Source organism: Malania oleifera, chromosome 2 (assembly GCF_029873635.1).
Source record: "Malania oleifera isolate guangnan ecotype guangnan chromosome 2, ASM2987363v1, whole genome shotgun sequence".
Lineage (NCBI taxonomy): Eukaryota > Viridiplantae > Streptophyta > Magnoliopsida > Santalales > Ximeniaceae > Malania > Malania oleifera.
This window is the reverse complement of record NC_080418.1, coordinates 96,101,321-96,124,500: the sequence shown is the minus strand read 5'-3', so window position 1 is coordinate 96,124,500 and position 23,180 is coordinate 96,101,321.

The window sequence follows — 23,180 nt, the reverse complement described above, 5'->3', positions numbered from 1 at the left end:
TACATAAAGACTTCTAAGACTTTTCACTTCTTGAGTTTTCATGTTTTGCCTTTCTTTAAGCTCTTTCTCTTGCTTTTCTTTTACACTTTTTACTTTTAACTTTTCTTTGGCTTATCATCCATGTCCTCATTTTCTTCAAGCTTTAAAATATCATCTTTAAATCCATGCTTTAACTTTTTAAAGCTTCATTTGATCCTTGTGAGCACTTTGACCTTACTTTCTCATGTATGAGCCCTGAGATAACATTACTCACACAAATATGTTAAGTTTCACTTGTTTGTTAGCATCAAAACAAGATAACAAGATTTTAAGTCTTGTGAGGCCAACAATCTCCCCCTTTTTGATGATGACAAATAAGGAGCAAAATTTTGAGTAAGCCTAAAAAAGGCTTCCCCTTTCAATAAGCATCATATTGACAAACTTAACAATATCATGATCAATTTCAAAAACTTTTTTACTATCATGCTCATATATCAAATCACATTATTCAATATTAATATCAATCAGCATCAAGTACTTCTCCTCCTTTTGATATACCATTTCAATAAGCTTCCAATTTTTAATATCATGCTTAATTTTTGCTACCCAAAACTTCTCCCCGTTTTGACATCGATCAAAAAGAGTAAGACTTTAAATACTAAGGCTATGAGCAACAATAAAAAGTATAGTTCTTTAAACTTCAGCATGCATAATAATTCATGATACCAATTATTTATTTCACGATTCCAATTTAATAATTAGGGAAGAAACATAATACAAGCAATAAGTCATAATACTCCCCCTGAATTTAATACATTCAGATTTGATACCAATTATGCTTTTAAGTTTATTATCCATGCTTCATATGTTGATTCATATCTTGTATGTTCTCATGAACTCAATCATCAAATACCAATATCATGTTAACATCATCAATATCATAACATGCTCATGAGTTCAATTATGCTTATCATTCTTAAATATCAATTTTTGATACCAATTGAGCCTTTTAAATTGTGATGCCAATTAAAATTTTTAAAATGTGATATCAAAAATACTTTATAGATACCAAAGCTAATATCACATCATGCATAGTTCATGGATATGAAAAATATCTTTCATAGCTCATGGATACCAATATAAAGAGCAGTAATTATATCCATGTGATTCATCAATAGCATGCATGGTCAGGGATTAATCTCATATCAAAATTCATACTTTTGCTCAATAATCTCATGCTCAAATTTTCAACATAGTGAGCCATAAATTTCCATTATAAGTCAAGTCATACACATGCAGTATATAGCAAACTAAGGTACTTATGTAATAAGCTTAATAATATTTTCTTAAGTTAAGCCTTGTAAAAATCATCATATGATTTTGGCCAATAATTCCATTTGTTATAATAAGCTCTTAAACTCATCTTTAAGTTTTTCTATTTCAACTAGTTTGTTTGTTGATCATGAATTAAGTTACTTTCTTAATTTTTAAAGAAGAATGACTTAATCCATGACGTTTTTGTTTATGAACTAGTCTTCCATCTTAGTACCCATACTTTCTTGAGTCCGGTTGGTTTTATAAAGGATGTTTCCTTAATTCTCCATACTTATTTAGTTTTCACACCCTTTCTCTTAAATGGACATTCAAACTTTATATGCCCTTTTTGCTTGCATTTATAGCATATTGTATTAGTGTAGGCATTACTAGATGTAGTAGCATAGTTTTTGGAGGCTTTCGAAAAATATCCCATGTAAAGATTCTTTTTCTTTATATTTTCAACCCTATTAAACCAATACCTTCTTTATTTAAAGTCATCCTTTGTAAGCTTATCATTTTATCAAAATTAACCTTTCCTTTAGTGAAGTTATGAATGATCTTCTCTTTATCTTCAATTTGATTCTTGAGATCATTTATTTCTATTTCTTTCTTGTTGTCAACCTTCCTTAGTGATTTTTCTAATTCTAGAGATAGCTTTCTTATATTATCCTCTAATTCATATATATATCTTTCTTATACACCGTAGAGGATAGGGATCGAAGGTCTTCTATCATTTTTTCGTTCTTGCATTCTAATTCTTTGATTTTTAAGTCTTTTTCATTTTCAGCAAGATTTTTGGATTCTAACTCCTTTGACACAGCTTTATCCTTACTTTCCATTTTCTTGATTCTTGAATCCTTTCTCTTTCAGCATTTTTAAGGGATTCTAATTCTTTCACTATACCTTCATTCTTATTTTTCAATGAAGTATTTTGTTTAGTTACTTTTATTAACATCTTATGCACCTTGAATAAGTCATTTTGAAGTTCTTCATAAGATGGCATACTCTCATTATCAGATTCAATACTACAAGAATTATTTAAAGATTTAGATGAGGAGCTTTCCTTATCGTCCCAAGCCATAAAGCACATATAAGCAACCTCTTGGTCACTTGATTCATTTTCCGAACTACTTGTACTCATGTTGGCCCAAGTGGCTTTCATGACCTTTTTCATTTTCTTCTTAGACTCTTTCTTTAGTAGTGGACATTCTGGTTTAATATGTCCAGCTTTGTTGCAATTGTAACATGTAGGAGTTTTATTCTTTGATTTCTTGCTATCTTCTTCTTCTTCTTCTTCATCTGATTCAGATTTGGATTTTCTTTTCTTGAATTTGTTTCTCCTTCTTAGTATCCTTGCTAGATTTGTAGATATGAAGGCTTATTCATATTCATCCATTTCACTACTTGAGTTTTCTTTTAAGGCTTTAAAGGCTACTGATTCTTCGGCTTTGGTTTTTTTGTTCTTTTTATTTATTGTCATTTCGTATGTGAGGAGAGAACCTATAACTTCATCTAAGGAAGTGGTTTTCAGATTTCTTCCTTCCATTATGGCAATGGCTTTTGGTTCCCATATAGTTGGCAGCCCTCTAAGAATTTTCCTTATCATCTTATAAGTAGTGTAGGTTTTTCCTAGTGCATTTAGGCAATTGATTATGTGAGTGAACCTAGTAAACATTTAGTTATGGATTCATCCGGGTTCATCCTAAAGGCTTCATATTCACTTGTAAGCATATCGATCCTATTATCCCTAACATCTATAGTGCCTTCGTAAGTGACTTCAAGTTTGTCCCATATTTCCTTAGCTGATTTACAAGCCATTACTCTATTAAATTCATTTGCATCTAAAGCACAATATAGAGCATTCATAGCACTAGAGTTTATTTGCAACATTTTATAATCTCTTTTAGAATGTCTTTCTTTTCCTTAGGTATTTGTTTTCCATCTACTAATAAGGTAGGAATTAGATCACCATCCGTGACAACCTCTCAAACTTTCCAATCCATGGTTTGAAGGTATATTTGCATTCTCTTTTTCCAAAATGTATAGTTGTGTCCACAAAAGATTGATGGCCTAGTTGAAGATTGTCTGTCTCCAAAGGGAGCTACGCCTAAATAGCCATTAAGATCTTTTTATAGCTACTATTTAAGATTTGCTATAACCTTTCTCCGATACCAATTGAAAAGTAAGGTGTAGTCCCAAAAGGGGGGGGGGGGGGGTGAATTGGATTTTAAAACTTTCTTTTAATTCCCTTTAAGAATTCTTAACTTCTTTTAAGTCTTTTTAATGAATCCTAAACTTGTTGTTGATTTTTCAAACTTTCAGTAAAAGCTTATTTCTTAATTCAATCTTCAATCATACAATCATTCAACCATCCAAGTAATCAATCATCCAAGTAATCATTCAACCAAACCAAAATTAATACATACAACACTTTGGTAATATAAGAACTTAATATGATTTGTTTGTTTATATAAGTCCTGTATATATGAAATTTGTATTTGTTGATATAAAGCCTTGTATTGATGGATTTGCTTCTTCAATAAGATGTGTAATATAACATTCAATCAACACAATATCCACACTCTTCCTAATATTTAGAATTCAAATAAACTCTCAGTTTATTTATCATTGGGATGTTAACCAAGTAACGTACTCCCGTATGGTTTCCGCAAGATATGGTGTAACCAACGTACTCCCTTTCGGTTTCCGAAACCCAAATCAAAATTGGACTTTAAGTTTACTTGATTTCAAAATATACGTAGTATGTATGATTTAGATATTTAAAACATCTATGCAGTTGTATATGAACTGGAAATAAAGAGTAAAGGGAAAGAGAGAGTGAAACCGGGATTTTTACGAGGTTCGGCTTATACCCAACCTACGTCCTCGCCTCTGGCAAACCACCAAAGAATCCACTAGACCTATTCCTTTAACGGGTGGAACAAACCTTTACAACATTCCTTGGTTAAGGCTAGAGCCCACCTTCTCCAAATGATGTCCCCTCATTCGGTCACTCCTTTAGGCTAGAGCCTACCTCTCTAAGCAATATCCCCTTGTTTAGCCAATGATCCAAACAATCCTTGGAACGTCAAAGAACTACAAGAAATAAAATATAAATCTGCGTACAAATATACTCTCTCAAAGAGCAAGTTAATACAATTTCAGCACTATATACTTCAATGTAGAAATATCAATATGAAATAGAATGAAGCACAAGTGTAGAATTCACCAATATCCTTCTTAGATAAGGATTAGTTGTAGGAATTCAAAGGAGGAAGGATCAGCACTTTAGAATATCTCAACAAAATAGATTTGCAATAAGTGAGTAAGAAAGCTTTGTAAGAACAAGAGTGCTTTCAGTTTCTTAATCAGATTTTTCAATTCTTGGATGAGTTTTGATTTGGAAAACTATGTATTTATAGGCAATCATACTTGTTTCCATGTTGCTAAAGTTTCCTTGGAGTGTTTCCCAAGATTTTAAAAATTTTGAAGCTCAAGCAATGGATATTTAAAAATTAAAAATTTTAAAATTTTTGCTTATTAACAGTGTTCAAATGGCTGAACTCTCGGGTTCAGTCATCTGAGGTGGTTCTGCCTCTTTAAAAAAATTTCAGCAAAAATATTCAGATGACTGAACTTAAACTTTAGTCATCTGAAGAAATTTTTCAGACTTCTGAAGTTACACTTTTGTCATCTAAAATGGCTCTGTCTGCTGTTCAGTCATCTAAAGCTCCCCCCATGAATAGTGTTCAATTGGCTGACAACTTTGACCCCGCTTCAGTATTTTAGTCATAACGTTTTCTATACAACTCCAAATTAGGTGTTCTTGGTGTCAAACGAAAGCTAAGAGAAAAGCCTACAACATTGATGTTAAAAAATTTTTAAAATAAGGAGTCTTTGATAAATAAAAATGCACCTCAATGCAGATGTATGAAAAATGACAGCATTTGGAAAAACCTCTTTTTGGTGCTTTTCATTCTAAAAATATTTTTGACCTTTTTGAAATGTCTTTTGACCTTATAAAAATATTTTACAAGTATTTTAAAAGGTATTTAGGTCCAAGAGGTTAACTTAAAAGTTTCATAATATTTCAAACGATATTTAAACATTAAAGTACTTATATAAAGACTTCTAAGACTTTTCACTTGTTGAGTCTTCATACTTTGTCTTTCTTTGAGCTCTTTCTCTTTGCTTTTCTTTTACTCTTTTGACTTCTAACATTTTCTTTGGCTTATCATCCATGTCCTAATTTTCTTCAAGCTTTAAAATATCATCTTTAAATCCATGCTTTGACTCTTTTAAGTTTCATTTGATCCTTGTGAGTACTTTGACCTTACTTTCTCCTATATGAGCCTTGAGATAACATTACTCACACAAATATGTTAAGTTCCGCTTGTTTGTTAGCATCATAACAAGATAACAAGATTTTAAGCCTTGTAAGGCCAACATTATCCCTTCTATCTTAACATCCTTATTTTAATTCAAAATTCTATCCTACACTTCAGATACACAACCTAACAATAGTTTACTATGACTTTCCTAAAATCGTGACCCCAAGAAAAACACAGAAACCACCACAGTAGTCTTGCCTCTAAACTGCAGAACAATACCTCAAATCCTTTTTCCTATACACTGGTATTGTTTCCACTACACTCTAGAGTCTATAGAACCTAGCAACTTAGGCTCTGATACCAAACTGTAATGACCTGCCTAATTTATTATATATTTTTTCCCACATAATAACATATATAATATCTGGCTAAACTGTCATAGTCATAGTCAACCTGGACCCATGGGTATCAGGGATATATCTGTCATAAAACTTGGATACCTAAGCAGCGGGAAACATAAAATTATATACATGACATAAATACCAGAAACCATACTAGAGTTCTATTAAATCTATCATATTCATATACATACAGTCATCCAAAAAAGATCAAAAAGTGCTCATAGGGTTTCAACCCCAAAGTCCATCTAACCCTAGCTCGATCCACTTACCATAGACAGGGTAGCTCAAACCACTTCTACTGCTGCGGGGCTCTATCCGCCCTCCTACTTGGATTTCTTGAAAAGTTTGTTATGCTGGGGTGAGACACCTCTTAGTAAAGGAGACATATTAATATCAGTGTGTGGAAACATGAGCATTTTTTGTGGTATACATATAAACAGTACATAATTCATAACTGGTATAACAGTTGTATCATATTGCATAAAAACATGGTTTATCACAACATAGGGTATCATACTAAATTTTGTACTGAGAAATCATCATTTATAACCATATCATACATACTTTTTACCCAGGATAGATAGTTAGTTAGCTGTCGTCATGTCTTACCTCCACATGATAGGGTTGTGCCGCCCGAAGGCGGGACCTAGTAATGGCTAGACGACCATGCTAAGTCAAACATAGGTCTGTAAGTATGATGGGCCTATTCCACCTGTGCCGATCTGCTAGGGAAACTACGACAGTCCCATAAAGCCACATCGACTACCATCTCCCACACTTTACATAAGATGTGTGGTAGCACTAACATATTCATAATCATAAACATATGGCTACGGTACCGTGCTTCATAAAACTGAACTAAGTTATCTAGGTTCGAATAACCTATAATATATTTCATATTTAAACATAACTGTTTCGTAATTTAGAGTAATATCTGACGTAAACATATTTCATGATTTCTTACATATCATACGTAATCACGACATCAACGTTGGCATAATTCATAACATAATAATCACAACATCAACACGGACATATTTCATAACAAATGAATCACGACATCTACGACGGCATATTTCATAACATAAGGATTATGACATCAACGCCGGCATAATTCATAACATCATAAACATATATTCTTGCATTATTTAACATAATTTTTAAAACATATTTTCTGTACTGTTTTTAGGGTTTTCTTGAAAATCGCTACAACATACTTATCTGGAAAAACTCATAATATTTCAATATAGCATAATTCTCATGGAAATAGTATACTCATGCCACATAAATATGCATAGTCATATAAACTCATAATTAATTCTAAAATCATATTTGCGTATAAAATGAGTTCAAAATCACTTCCCTGTTCAATAGCAGTATTTACCAAACATAGTTCTATATCATACATATTTTCCTAAAAATAAATGCTATTTAATTCATAAAACTAATTAAAAAATTGACTTAATTTATCCCCTTACCTGACTTACTGTGAAACCCACAAAATACTCCAAATCTACACTCATGTGTTCCCTAACTCAACGCCCTTAATTTACATTTTCCCCAGCCAAACTTCAATATAATACTATCTAAAGCATTTTCCCTAGTCCAACAATACCAAATAACTTATAAAGCCTAAAATAAATAACTTACCCAAATTTTGGGATGGTACCCAAATTGGTCTAACCAACAAATTACTCCGGCAAATTTGTAGAGAATCTTTCTAGGAGTAACGTGGAGGCTTCCGATCATCGAACCAGTGAAGGATGAAGCCACAAACTTAAAAAGAAGGAAGGGGAGATGTTTGAGAGAGAGAGAGAGAGAGAGAGAGAGAGAGAGAGAGAGAAAGAGTGTGTGTGTGTTTGTTGAATAATTTTCACACTGAAATCCCAAGGTTTGCATACTTATACAACATAGATTCGTCGATGAGACATGTCACCTCATCGATGAATCCATGAAGGGAGTTCGTCAACGAACACTCACTCCTCGTCGACGAGTTTCAGGCCCTGAAAACAGCCCTCTCGGTAATTTCTCGTTGATGAGACACGCATCCTCATTAACGAATCCAATGGGTCTGCTCGTTGATGAGACCCTGCTGAAACCCTTTTTCTAAAAAAATTTCTTTCCACTCCTTTCTTTTATTATTTAATTACTATAATTCTTCAGGTCTCTACACTGCTGAACCATGTAAATCTTGTGTTTTTGATTATTGCTTTCATTGATTCTCATTTTTGAGTGATTGCTTCTTTCATATTTTTCATCATTGAGTGATTGCATTGCTTGTTCTGTTTTGATTTAAGTTTGTGAGGCTTCCGTTGTGCACTTGCGAACAACAGTTGATATCAGAGCATCAATTTCAATAGCATGCCAAGTGCCCTAGAAATTGCCACGTGTTAAGCAAGGACTAGGGCAGTTGGTAGTTGTTAGTTGGTGGTTGCTTGTTTAAATTTGAATTTTTAAAAATTCAAATTCAAATGTTGTTTTCCTTCATCTCTTAATTAATCTAAAATTTATGAAATCTTGATAACGGGAGCAATTCATAAGTCAAGACAGTCCAAATTCTTAGTTTGAGGAGAAAGAGGGAAAAGATAGTCAAGGTAAGTGCAAAAATGTGAAATTTTGACACTGAATGCCAAAAAAGTGAAATTGCAAAATCAACCCATCTTGGGGTGTCACGTGTCACTTACTGGAATGAATGAACATAAATTCCAATTTTTTTGAGTTAAAATATTTTCTTTAATGTGAGAAATATTTTCAAGCTTGAAATTGAAATCCTACAAAATTTGGATTTTTTTTTTGCCAAAAAATCCAAATTTCAACATCTTTTCAGTATTTTGGAAAATTTTGGAAAAGAGATGAGATGATTGAATTTTTTGTTGAGAGATAAAAATTATTTACTTAGAAATAATATTCAATTATGTGCATTTGATATCTAGAAATTAGAGATATTTCAATGTTTATATACCTATACTATGAAATTTTATGAGTTTTTCGTAAATCAAGGGTAGGGATATATTTATTGAGAAATTTTCTATGAGGAATATATAATTTTTTTAATATAAATTTTGAATTCTTACACCAATTTTAAGTAAATAAATAAATAAAAATAAGAAAAAATTGAAAAAAAAAAATGAATACAAATATAAATAATTATAAAAAAAAGTACAAATTTATTTTATGTGATCAAAAAATCAAAGTCAAGTATTTCTTCTTTTGCTAGAGTCATTTAGGATAAGATCACTTCTTTATGGTGAAAAGGGAATATAAAAAGAGAAGAAAAGTGAAGCCCACTCTCGTCGTCAAGATAGTGAATCTCACATGCCTAGCCACTTATGAACTTTTTTTTAAAAAAAAAAAATTTGAATTTCTTTAGAATATTTTTTCCCAAATTTTTCATTAAATCTACCTTGTAATTCCCTATCCTTTGAGTTATTTACCACTTTTCTATTAAAAGAAATAATTTTTAAAGGTTGAAAGGTCATTGTTGCCCCTCTTTTTCTTCGTTTTTTGCCTATTAATAGATCCAGGCATTCTTTCTTAAATGTAATGTTTGGTTAAAGTTTTTTTTTTTTTTCTAACATGGTTCTTGATTGAAGTAATAATTAATCTCTTAAAAATTTTGACACCTTAAATTTTCAAAAATGGTTCTTTAAAATGAGGTCAAGCCTTTCTCATGGTTTCTAAAAAAATGTGTTTACCAACGACAGAAGTACCCTAACCTTGAGGTTTTGTTTAATTCATAAGCATAAACTATGGGATAAAAATAGGGGCATAAAGTAAACTCAACCTCCAAAGCATTTTTTTTTTTTTTTTCAAAGAAAATTTGAATGTCATATCTTTATATTTTATGTTTTCAACCAGAAACAAAAAGGAGATTTTCCTTCTAAATCAAAGTTTTTTATACCACCCATTTCCTTTCTATTGACTTGCAAAAGTATTGCTTTGAAACATGGTTTTCCTCACCAAGATATCTAACCAGTAGACCTTTAGGGGTCATTGTTTATTTAGGTTTGTATAAGTGTTCGATCTTGCCTTAGAAGTTGATTAGTGGCGACTCCAAACACATTTTTCTTCTTTTTAGTCATTTTTTCTTTTCTTTTGTCATTGGGCTCGGATACCATGTCCACATGCCTATTAAAAATTTATTAGAACTTGAACATGGGGCAATTCCATACTCTTTAGTATATTAAATGATGCTATTGCACTAATAGAAGTAGAGGTTCCATCGATTTCTTATGGAATCTGAATTATTAAAAGTTGAATGGGTATAGAATAGACTAGATTCGCTAAACTTTACTGACGAGAAAAGTTTGAAGGCTATACATCAGAGCCAGTTATATCAACAAGGATTCTTAGAGTTAACAATAAGAAAGTCCAACCTTGGAACTTTAAGGAAGGTGATTGGTATTAAAGAAGATCCCAACAAATATAATGATCCTAGATGAAAGTTCACTCTAAACTACAAAGGACCCTATCTAGTGAAGATAATTTTCTTAAAAGGTGTTGTGATTTTAATCAATATGAATAATAAAGTTTTTGCTCAACCTTTTAACTCTAAAATTATGTAATATTTGTTCAATGATTAATAAAATGCTAGTTTTTCTCCCATTCTTTGAATGTGACTTTATGTTTAGGATGGATTGATCATCTATGTTGGGTCCATAAGTAGTGACAACTGCCCTATGAAGACTTGCTTTTGCTATAACTTTGGTGGGATTACTTAACCAAGCCTTTGTCAATGAGATGTCGGCCCATTCTTCAATAGGCACGTGGTCAGAGCCTTAGGCTCCTCCCACTATTTAGGAGCTTACTGTTTCATGTTCTATTTTATTCATTGATGGGTGTTCTTTTCACCCTTGCCTCATGATACTACTTTGCTATCGATCTCCTAAAAGTATTTAGGGGTTTGTAGGTAGCCTATATATATATATATATATATATATATATATAATATGATAGTTTTAATCCAAACCATCACTGTTGATAGTCATTTTTTTTCTACCAAACTAATTTTAACCCAAAAGAAGACTTCAAAAGTCAAAGAAAAGTAAAAGTTCTTCCTTAGGCGGTCGACTAACCTTCCCTTTAAATCTGCTTGTTTGCGTCACCTATAGGCGGCCGATCGAGCCCTTTAGGTGGTCAAATGACCTTGCCAAAATTTGAATTTTGACTTAATTGTGCTTAATTAGTTAAGGATTTTAGGCTTTCCATATACCTTAATGATGTCACATATTAATTTCCAACATTGGTTGTTGGTGGTAGGTAATTATTGGAAGTTATTTTTGAATATGAATTTTCAAAATTCAAATTTAAAATGGGTTCTCACTTCATTCCATGGGAGGTCTATAAAAGGACCTCTTATGGGAGAGTATAGGGCACGTCTAGGTAGGGGCAAAGTGAAGATTTCAAAGCATTTCGCGGTGTTAGAAGGGACTTTCTATTGAAAAAAAATAAATAAGAGAGAAATCACACTTCTCTTTTTTTTTAGATGGGGGTTTTGGGGTGTAATTTGAAGTGAGGGGGCCTTGCACTTTATCTATAGAAGTTTTGTAACGGCCTGACATTTATCTAGGTGTTTTTTTTATATATATACACTATAACAACTATAAAATTCATAATGCTCTGATACCCAACTAAATTAAATCCAACCATCAACCTAAGTAGCGGGAAGCGGAATTCATATAACACAATCCAAAAAATATACAAAACCAGAGTGTCTAAATATTCCACAAATACTACATATATGACTATTTTCCCAAAATATCCTCAACTGGCTAGGGCTATACGAAAATACTCCCAAAATACTAACTCTACTGTCAGGGCAATACTGAGGCCCCTCTATTTGCGAGCTTGGTCTACCCACCTACCTGGATCACTTGAAAAATGTCAAAGTAATGGGATGATTCAACGCTCAGTAAGATGAAATATGCTATTACTACTGTGTGGCAAATGAATTGCAATACTATGAAAATCTGTTGCTGTAAAAATCATGTATAACTGAACTTGTAAATACAGTACAATTAATAGAAAGCACCACCATTTCCATATTGCTTAACATATCTATATTTTAGGTCGCTATTCAAAATACTTCTAATGTACATAAGTATATTCTCTGCCTCTGTAAATTTGTATATACATAATAATAACTGAAAACTTCCCTGTGGATAACTATGTGTCATGATTTAACCCCTCATGACAGGGTTGTGCGGCCCGTAGGTGGGATCTACCCTAGCTGGCCGACCAGGATAAATCACTATTCTCCCTCAGTTAGATCGGCCACTCCTCAACCCATATCTGATGGGAAGCCTGTCCACGTCTGGGAACGATCGACCTACTACCACGTATTATCTAAATAGGTGGTTGCACTATGAACTGAAATATTTGTAGCTACGGTACCGTGCTCTGTAATTAGATGGTCCAACAAGGTCTAATACTATATAATACATCTCTATATACAACTATCTGATTTACCATGATTTTGAAATAACTATATTAACTAGGACACTGAAATAAACTGCAACTGTGTCAACTGTATTTCTGAACTGAACTGTAAGCTGTACGTGATGGTACTGGAAACTGTATAATCATGGTACTGAAAACTATATAATCATGGTATTCTGTAATTACTATAAAACATATCTATTGCTTGTATATTCTATAAAACATACCCTGAAAGTATTGTAAGACATGCTCATGTACTATATTTATATTCTCAAGCCATACAGTAATTTAATACATAATATTCATAATTAATAAACTGTATAAAGTTCTGCTATGAATAATATCTTGGTAAAAATATACATTTCATACTAGAAATCATTTTATAACTACCTAGCATAACATATTTCTCTTACCTGATTTCTACTAAAATCCCCCTACTGAGATGGGTCCTACACCCGCAGGGTTCTCCACTCCAACACCCTGAAAATTATATATCCTAGAACAAAATGTCATTATTTCTATGTCTACAACATTTCCTACAACTGCTGGAAATTCAAATTCCGAATAAAAGACCTCCTATCTGTTACTGTTTCCATTTCTTTCCCTATTTATTATTTAAATACCATTATTCTTTGGGTCGTTACATTCTCCCCTCCTTATAAAATTTCGTCCTCGAAATTTACCGTCTATATTACCTGTTATCATCCCATAAAGGCAAATGGTCTACTTATTTTATTACTTGCCCTCATTTATGGCAAGGGAATACCGTGGTTACATGGGTAGTTCTGGGAGATTACAAGTATAAAAGAAAATTCTCCCAAAACTAAAAAACTACCCATCCTATACTCTAAATTACATTTACACTAGACTCAAAAAAATAAAATTATCATCCTAGCATATACATCAGTACAATAATTCATCAAACAAGTGAGGATATTTCTGTCTGATTTCATCTTCAAGCTCCTATGAATCCTCCTCAATAGCGTGGTTTCTCCATAGAACTTTTACTTGTGGTATCCTTTTATTACGCAATTCCTGTTCTTTTCTATCTAAGAACTATACTGGAGCTTCTTCATATGCTAGATCCCCACTGAGTTCCAATTCTGCATAGCTGATGATATGGGAAGGATCTAGGACGTACTTCCTTAGCATAGAAATATGAAATATGCCATGAACTCAAAATAGAGATGGCGGTAAAGTTAGCCGATAGGCTACTGACCCAATCTTTTCAAGTATCTCAAATGGGCCAACAAACCTAGAGCTCAACTTATCCTTCTTCCGAAATCTCAAGATCCCCTTTAGTGGAGTTATTCTCAGAAATACATGATTACCCACTTCAAATTTCAATTCTCGGCGGCGAGTATCTGCATAGCTTTTCTGCCAACCCTGCGCTGCACTGATCCTATCTTGAATAAGTCAGACTTTACCACAAGTTTGCTGAATTATCTCTGGTCTCAAAATTTGCCTTTCACCTACTTCATCCCAGAAAAGAGGAGATCGACATCTCCTACCATATAATGCCTCGTAGGGTGCCATGCCGATGCTAGTCTGATAACTGTTATTATAAACAAATTCAACTAGCGGCAAAAACTGAATCCAGCTACCTCCAAAGTCTAACACACAGGCACGAAGCATATCTTCTAATACCTGGATTGTTCTCTCTGTCTGGCCGTCTGTCGGAGGATGGAAAGCAGTGCTGAATGCTAGTTAAGTCCCCAATGCCTCTTGTAAACTCCTCCAAAACCATGATGTAAAACGTGGATCATGGTTCAAAACTATGGATACCGGCACTCCATGAGGTCGAACAATCTCCTGTATGTAAATCTCTACTAACCTGTTCATAGGGTAGCTAACCTTAATGGGTAGAAAGTGCGCTGTCTTCGTCAACCTATCAACAATTACCCAAATGGCATTGTGACCATGTAGCGCTAGCGGTAGCCCTGTAACAAAATCCATGGATATATGGTCCCACTTCCACTTAGGAATGAAAAGTGGCTGCAATTGACCAGTAGGCCTTTGATGCTCAGCCTTAACCTGCTGGAACATCAAATACTGTTGCATAAATTCTACTATTTCCCTCTCATGCCACTCTACCAAAAATAATCCCGTAGATCCTCGTACTGCCAGGATCAATGGTGTATAGAGATCTATGTGCCTCTTCTAGAATCGTCCTCCTGATACTGTCATCTGTAGGCATACATAATCTGGTACGAAATCTCAAAGCCCCATCATCAGAAATACTAAATTCCTCTCCCTGACCATCCTGTATTCTAGCAAGCACCTCCACTAACTCTAGATCATCTCTCTCTGAGCAGCTTTAATTCTCTCATACAGTGCAAGTTGTATCACTAAACTAGCAATAAGAATATAAGGATCATTCTTCACTAATTCCACACCGAGTCTTTCCAAGTCCATTTAAATTGGGTGCTGAACTACCGCTGCTAACTGTATTGTGTCTCCTAATTTACGACTCAAAGCATCAGCCACCACATTTGCTTTACTTAGGTGGTAACTGATGGTGCAGTCCTAATTCTTGATGAGTTCTAACCATCTCCTCTAATGCATATTTAACTCTTTTTATATAAAGATGTACTTTAGGCTCTTGTGATCAGAAAATATTTCATATTTCTCACCATATAAGTAATGTCTCCAGATCTTCAGTGCATGTACAATCGCAGCTAATTCCAGATTGTGAGTAGGGTAGTTCTTTTCATATTCTTACAACTGCCTAGACATATACGCCACCACCCTACCATGCTACATCAGTACACAACTGAGTCCTCTCAAAGACGCATCACTGTAAATCACATACCCATCACCTCCTGATGGAATCGTCAGTACTGGTGCAGTGACGAGCCGCTGCTTTAATTCTTGAAAGTTCTACTCGCATTCTTCATCCCACATAAACCTGGCATTCTTCCTGGTCAAACGCATGAGAGGTCCTAATAAAGCTGAAAACCCCTCAACAAAATGATGGTAATAACCTGCCAGTCCTAAGAAACTTTTAACTTCCTGCACATTCCTCGACCTAGCCCAACTCACCACCGCTTCAATCTTGCTGGGATCCACTGATATACCGTCTCCTGAGATCATGTAACCTAAGAATGCAACTTTCTCAAGCTAGAACTCACACTTGTTAAACTTGGCATAGAGTTTCTCTTCCCTGAGCGTTTGTCGTACCTACCTCAAATGCACCTCATGATCCTCAAAACTCCTCAAGTACAACAGTATATTATCAATGAAAACTACTACAAACTAATCTAAATACTAGTAAAAAACTCTATTCATCAAATCCATGAACACCGCTGGGGCATTCATCAAACCAAACAGCATAACAAGGAATTCGTAGTGCCCATACCTAGTCCTGAAAGCTGTCTTTACAACATCCTCTGCTTTTACCATCACCTGATGATAACCTAATCTGAGGTCGTTCTTGGAATATACCCGTGTACCTTGGAGCTGATCAAACAAATCATTAATACGAGGTAGAGGATACTTGTTCTTGATAGTAACCTTGTTTATCTTCCTGTAATCAATACACATCCTCATGGTCCCGTCTTTCTTCTTTACAAACAACACTGGAGCTCCCCATAGTGATACACTAGGTCGTATAAACCCCTTGTTCAGCAAGTCTTGCAACTGCTCCTTTAATTCTCTCAATTCAATTGGAGCCATACAGTAGGGAACCTTAGAAATCGGTGCGGTCCCTGGAGGTAAATCTATAGTAAAATTCACCTCGCATTCAGGAGGCAACCCAGGTGACTCCTCTGGGAAAATGTCTGGAAATTCTTGTACCACTAGGGTGCTACCAAACTTCAATTCATTTTCAGATACTTCTTTCATAAACGCTATAAACCGCTGACCTCTGTCCAGGAGTAATCGGTTTCCTGCACAGTGGATACCAACTGCGACGGTGCACGTACACGTGAACTAGAGAATCTGAATTCCTGCTCATCAGGGGGTCTGAAAACTACTTCTTTCTGATGACAGTCAATACTAACGTGATTGGTAGCCAACCAGTCCATAACCAGTATTATATCAAACCCACATATATCAAATACAATCAAATCAGCTGGTAACACTTTCCCTTGAATTTCTATCAGATAGCCCCTAAGTACCCTCTGACATCTGATCATTGACCTTGATGGTGTAGCTACTAACAGTACTATATCTAATGACTGGGTCTCACTCTTAGATAATTTAACATAAGATGCAGAGATAAAAGAATGAGTAGCACCCGAGTCAAAAAGAACAATAACTGGATATGATAAAATAGTAAATGTACTTGTACCCACATCCACAGTAGCCTCTGCATCACCCGGTGTCAGCGCATAAATCCTCTCTAGGGCCACATTCCTCTGTTGTCCTCCACGAGGCACTTGATAACCTCCCCGATAAGGCTTGGGAGCTAGGACCTAGTCTGGTTGACCTGGGCATTCACGTACCATGTGGCTAGGTCTCCCACAGTGATAACATAGACCTCTACCTACCCGACACTCCCCCAAATGATGTCTCCCGCATGTCTGACATACTGGGTAAGTCGGCATACCCTAATTCCCACGAGGTCCTGTCATCTGCCTCTGATCTCCCCTATCATGACCTCCTCTTCATAGACCCCTACTGGAGCCAGTCTGAAAGCCTTGAGGCGCAGGCCTCTTCCTCTAACTCTGAGCCGCTATACCCCTCTGAATACCACTCTCAATAATTGCAACTCTATCTACAATCTCCGTAAATGTCTAAGCTCTAAAGCCAATCACCTACTCAAATAAGTTCTGCCTCAGTCCTTCTTCAAACTTCCTTACCTTCTTCTCTTCATCAGGTGCGTGATGTCGAGCAAAATGCGACAACTCGATAAATTGAGCCGCATACTGAGATACGGTCATCTGCCCTTGTACTAGATGGATAAACTCTGCTGTCTTCACACTCAAAACGATAGTAGGGAAATATCGCTCGAAGAACAGCTCCTTGAATCGGTCCCACGTCACCGATACTGGAACCGGCCTCTGCTCCTCTATCAGTCACGCTGATCTCCACCATTGCTTTGCCTCCCCTATCAATAAAAATGCTACAAATACTACCTTCTGCTCATTTATACATAGAAGCACAGCCAGCGTCTCCTCGATATCCTGAACCTAATTTTTAGCTACAATCAGGTCATCTCCTCTAGCAAAGGATGGGGGCTTCATTCGCGTAAACTATTCGATCGAACAGCCACGCTCCCCAGAGCTCCTGGCCATCTCAGCTATCACCCGCTGAGTGACACTGCACAACACAACATCTGTATCTCCTCCACCTATATTGGAAGGTCCTGGCCTATCCTCCCCAGCATTCGTGCCACTGCTTCCTGGGTTTATCCTAAAAATAAGAAACACACTGAAGCTCCTTATTTCCTATATGGACCTATCCTATACCAATTCAAAATTAATTACCTTCCCTAACCTTAACTCAATATCCAATTCTATCACCTAGACACATGACCCTACAATAGTTTACTATGGTTTTCCTGAAATCATCACCCCAGGAAAAACACAGAAACCATCACGGAAATCATGTATCCAAACAACCGAACAAACCTCAAAATCCTTTTCCTATACTCTGATATCGCATCGGCTGCACTCTAAAGTTTAAAGAACCTAGCAACCTAGGCTCTGATACCAAATTGTAATGGCCTGACATTTATCTGGGTATTATATATATATATACTATAACAACTATAAAATTCATAATGCTCTTGTTAGAATTGGTGTATTCCCAAGAGGGGGGGTGAATTGGAATTTAAAACTTTTTCTCCTAGGTTAATCTATTCAACAACAGTATATACACAACCTAGGGACTTGTCTGTGCAATTTCTGAATGCGAGATAACAATGATGTGGAAATTAAATCAAACGCATCTTTCACACAATAATATATACGTGCGGTAAATATAAAGTGCAGAAATGTAAATGAACACACGATATGTTATCGGGGTTCAGCCAACTGTGCCTACGTCCCCGCCTCTAACTCGCAAGCCAGAGGATTCCACTAATAGCTCACTTAAGGGTGGAGCGACACCATTTACAACTAGGTCAAATTAACACAGGGCTGACCTCAACCCTAACCAGGTCAATTAGCGGGGCTGACCTCAACCTACACGCCTTAACAGGACGACGCACCTAGCTTTCCTAACTGGGTCTAAGCCAATCCGAGACTATTCCAAGGCTAGTCTCACTCTTCAGGCCCGTGCCTGGAAATACAACCGTATTTAAAATACAATCAAATGGTACAATGAATAAGCTTTCGTGTAAAGCAGATATGTACCCAAATGCGCGCAATAACATACACCACAATATGATTCAATATGTAAGCTCAATGTGGTCTAAATGGTTCAACTCTCAAAAGTATTTTCTATCAGTGTAATACGTATGTGAGAGTGGAAACCTAGATGATCTTTGTATCACAAGATATTCAATTTAAGTGCTTAAACAAAGATATTATCCAAACTTCATATATTTCAATCAACAAGTTTTCTCAATACATATATGTATATGAAGCTCTAGCAATGTATAAGTTTGGTTTGCAAAAAGAGTTTAATATTAAATCAATGAATATTGTAACAAAGATTTTCCTCACACAAACAAATATCTCTTTAAATATTTATCAAATGAAAGACACTAGATATTTGAAAGTGATTTAGAAAGAGTTTTTGTAACCAAAATCAAATATAAACTTCTCAAGATATTGCAATGACGATGCAATACTTAGAAGTTCCAAAGAAGTTTTCTTAGGAAAGATTTATAGATAAAGTCACCTAAGAACACTTGAGGATGTGCTCTCAAATAGAATAATTTTACACACAAGCACAATCTTGAGAGAGCAATCCTAAAGAAACAACAACACTTAAATCATAGTTACAAAAGTATTTGAGAAGTAAGATCTGGTAAGAATAAGTGTTGGATGCTCAAAGATGAGTATTATGGGTTTTATGATTTTCAAAGAATTTCAACCTAATCAAAGGAGCTAATCTCTGCTAATTTTATCAAATGATTTCATATATATAGGCATAGGAGAAAATATGACCGTTGGGGACCTATTGGGTATTATTAGGAAAGTTTAATGATGTTTAAAGCATTTTAACCCTGTTTAAAAAATATTAACTCGCGGTAAAAATGATGACAACCCGAGAGGTCCAGTCAACCAAAAATGTTTTGATCGACCAAGTTTCAAATGGTCCGGTCGACCAGGGGAATATTGAACTGAGGTCTTGGTCGACCAGGAGAGGGCAATTTTTCAATTTTTTGAGTTTTGGTCGATCGGGGCATTTTGAACTGCCTGGTTCGGTCGACCAGACCGCTGGAAATTCTCCTGAGGACCCTTCGGTCGACCAGGTAGTTAGAGTACAAAAAGGGTCGGTCGACTAGATGGTCAAAGTTTTGACCCCAAGGGGTTTCGATCGACCAGGGCCTTTTGAACTACCTGGTTCGGTCGACCAGGTCATGGTCAAATTGTTGACCCGGTCAGGGTTCGGTCGACCGGTAAGAAATGAACTGTGAAGTTCGATCGACCGGGCCTTGGTTAAAATGTTGACCCAGTCAGGGTTTCAGTCGACCGGCAAGAAATGAACTGTGAAGTTCGGTCGATCGGGCCTTGGTCAAAATGTTGACCCAGTGCCGGTTCGGTCGACCAGGCCAAAGTGAACTGTGTTGGCCGGTCGACCGAAAGTGCACCAAGTGTGCATTTCGGTCCCGTATTGAAGCAAACAAATCCTATTCAAGTGCCTAACAAACATATGTCTAAATGTGTGCGTCCTAGGGGCACTTGGGGTCCAATTTTGAAGATACCAAAAAAGTCCGATGTCGGTCGACCTTCGGGAAAGCCCTAAGGTCTTTTCTAAGGTCATTTCTCATTCACGGTTTGTTTGAGCTTACGTAGTAAATTATACATGTGATGTGTGTGAGCTTATTACAAACCAATCCCTATTTACTATTACAGACCTTTCCGACTTAAATATTACAGACCCGAATATAAATTACAACTAATAAATTATATCTAAGGTCTTCAAAGTCTTCATTTTCCTCCGGGTCTCCGAGTGCCATCATAGGATACTACCAAGATAAACCTGCACATCAACTCGGAAGTCATTAAATTACCTGAGTATTTATCATAATCAAAACAGGGTATGACCCATAGGGTCAACAGCTCTGATACCCAACTGAATTAAATCCAACCATCAACCTAAGCAGTGAGAAGCGGAATTCATATAACACAATCCATAAAATATACAAAACCACAGTGTTTAAATATTCCACAAATATTACATATATGACTATTTCTCCAAAATATCATCAACTGGTTAGGGCTATAGAAAAATACTCCCAAAATACTCACTCTACTGTCAAGGCAATACTGAGGCCCCTCTATCTGAGAGCCTAGATTGCCCGCCTACCTAGATCACTTGAAAAAAGTTAAAGTAATGGGATGAGATAATGCTCGGTAAGACGAAATATGCTATTTCTAGTGTGTGGCAAATGAGTTGCAATACTATGAACATTTGTTGCTGTAAAAATCATGAATAACTGAACCTGTAAATACAGTACAATTAATAGAAAGCACCACCATTTCCATGTTACTTAACATATCTGTATTTTAAGTTACTATTCAAAATACTTCTAATGTACATAAGTATATTCTTTGTCTCTGTAAATTTGTATATACATAATAATAACTGAAAATTTCCCTGTGGATAACTGTGTGACATAATTTAACCTCTCATGATAGGGTTGTGCAGCCCGTAGGCGGGATCTACCCTAGCTGGCCAACCAGGATAAATTACTATACTCCCTCAGTCAAATCGGCCACTCCTCAACCCATATCTGATGGGGAGCCTGTCCACGTCTAGGCACGATTAACCTACTACCACGTATTATCTAAATAGGTAGTCGCACTTTGAACTGAAATATCTGTAGCTACAGTACCGTGCTCTATAACTGTATGGCCCAACAGGGTCTGATACTATATAATACATCTCTATATACAACTATTTGATTCACCATGATTTTGAAATAACTGTATTAACCATGACACTAGAATAAACTGTAACTATGTCAACTATATTTCTGAACTGAACTGTAATCTGTAAGTCATGGCACTGAAAACTATATAATCATGGTATTCTATAATTACTATAAAACATATACATTGGCTGTATATTCTATAAAACATACCCTGAAAATATTGTAAAACATGTTTATGTACTATATTTATATTCTCAAGCAACACAGTAATTTAATACATAATATTCATAGTTAATAAACTGTATAAAGTTCTGCTATGAATAATATCTTGGTAAAAATATACATTTCATACTGGAAATCATTTTAGAACTGCCTAGCATAACTGTATTAACCATTACCTGATTTCTTCTAAAATCCCTCTATTGAGACAGGTCCTACACCTGCAAGGTTCTCCACTCAACACCCTGAAAATCATATATCCCAGAACAAAATGTCACTATTTTTATGTCTACAACATTTCCTACAACTGCTGGAAAGTCAAATTCTGAATAAAAGACCTTACACTAGATTTGGGATGAATTCCAACTTTGTCCCAAAGACAATCCGCTCTAGCAGACTTGTAGAAAATTCTGCTAGCAACGTCATGGTGGCCTTAGATCGTCGATCTAGTGACTAACGAGGCCGAAATCGAAGAGAGATGGAGGAGGATTCGTAGAGGAGAGAGAGAAAGAGGGTTTCGGCTAAAATTTCTACATAAAAATCTGAGTTAAACACTATTTATACTACGGCCTTCGTCGATGAGCCACGTCATCTCGTCGACGAGTCCTTAAGTAATTTCGTCGATGAACCTTACTTCCTTGTCAATGAATTTCAGACAGCCTAAAACCCCTCTCAGTATTTTCTCGTCGACGAAGCTCGCCCTCGTCGACGAGGTCTTGCTGTACCCTCGTCGACGAATCCTCTGTACTCGTCAACGAGGCCCTGATAAATTTATTGGGTATTTTCCCATAGTGCGATGTCGTCAATGAATTCAACTGTCTCCTTCTGTTACTATTTCCATTTGTCTTCCTCTTTGTTATTTAAATACCATTATTCTTTGGGTCGTTACAAGTTTATTCTTCAAAAAGGTAAGTGCCTAACCCTATACTTCATTCATATCCATTCATTTGAAGAATTTTGGTATGTTGAAACATATTGGTGTTTTTCTTTTTTTGAACATTATGGTCAATGCTTCATGATTTCTCCATCAATCTATGTTGAAAATGTAGGTTAGGAATAGTAGAATATGTTTCTATCTTCATTGCATTGGGAAAAAAAAAACCATGTTTGGAAGCCAAAATTTCATGTTCAAATGAAAGTGCATGTTCAAACAGTCAACCAACCCATGCAGGCAGTCGACTAGCCCATCTTCCATTCGAAAAAGTAATTGTTGGCTATAGGAGGTCGACTAACTCTTGCAAGTAGTCGACTGTGAAATCCCAAGAGTGTTATGTTTTGCACTCTCTCTTGATTTCCTTCAAGATCTCAAGTAGTTTGAAGTATCTACACTTGGTAGAGCACTTTTGGTTAAGTTTGATTAAACTTTGTTAGAGTTTTTTCTTGGTTTCCCTATAAGAAATCAACTTTTTCATTAAGACAAATGAATTTGTGTGAGTTTTCATAAAAAAAAGTCATACTTTCACAAATTTTTCAAAAAATTATGGAGTCATACATCCATGAAGC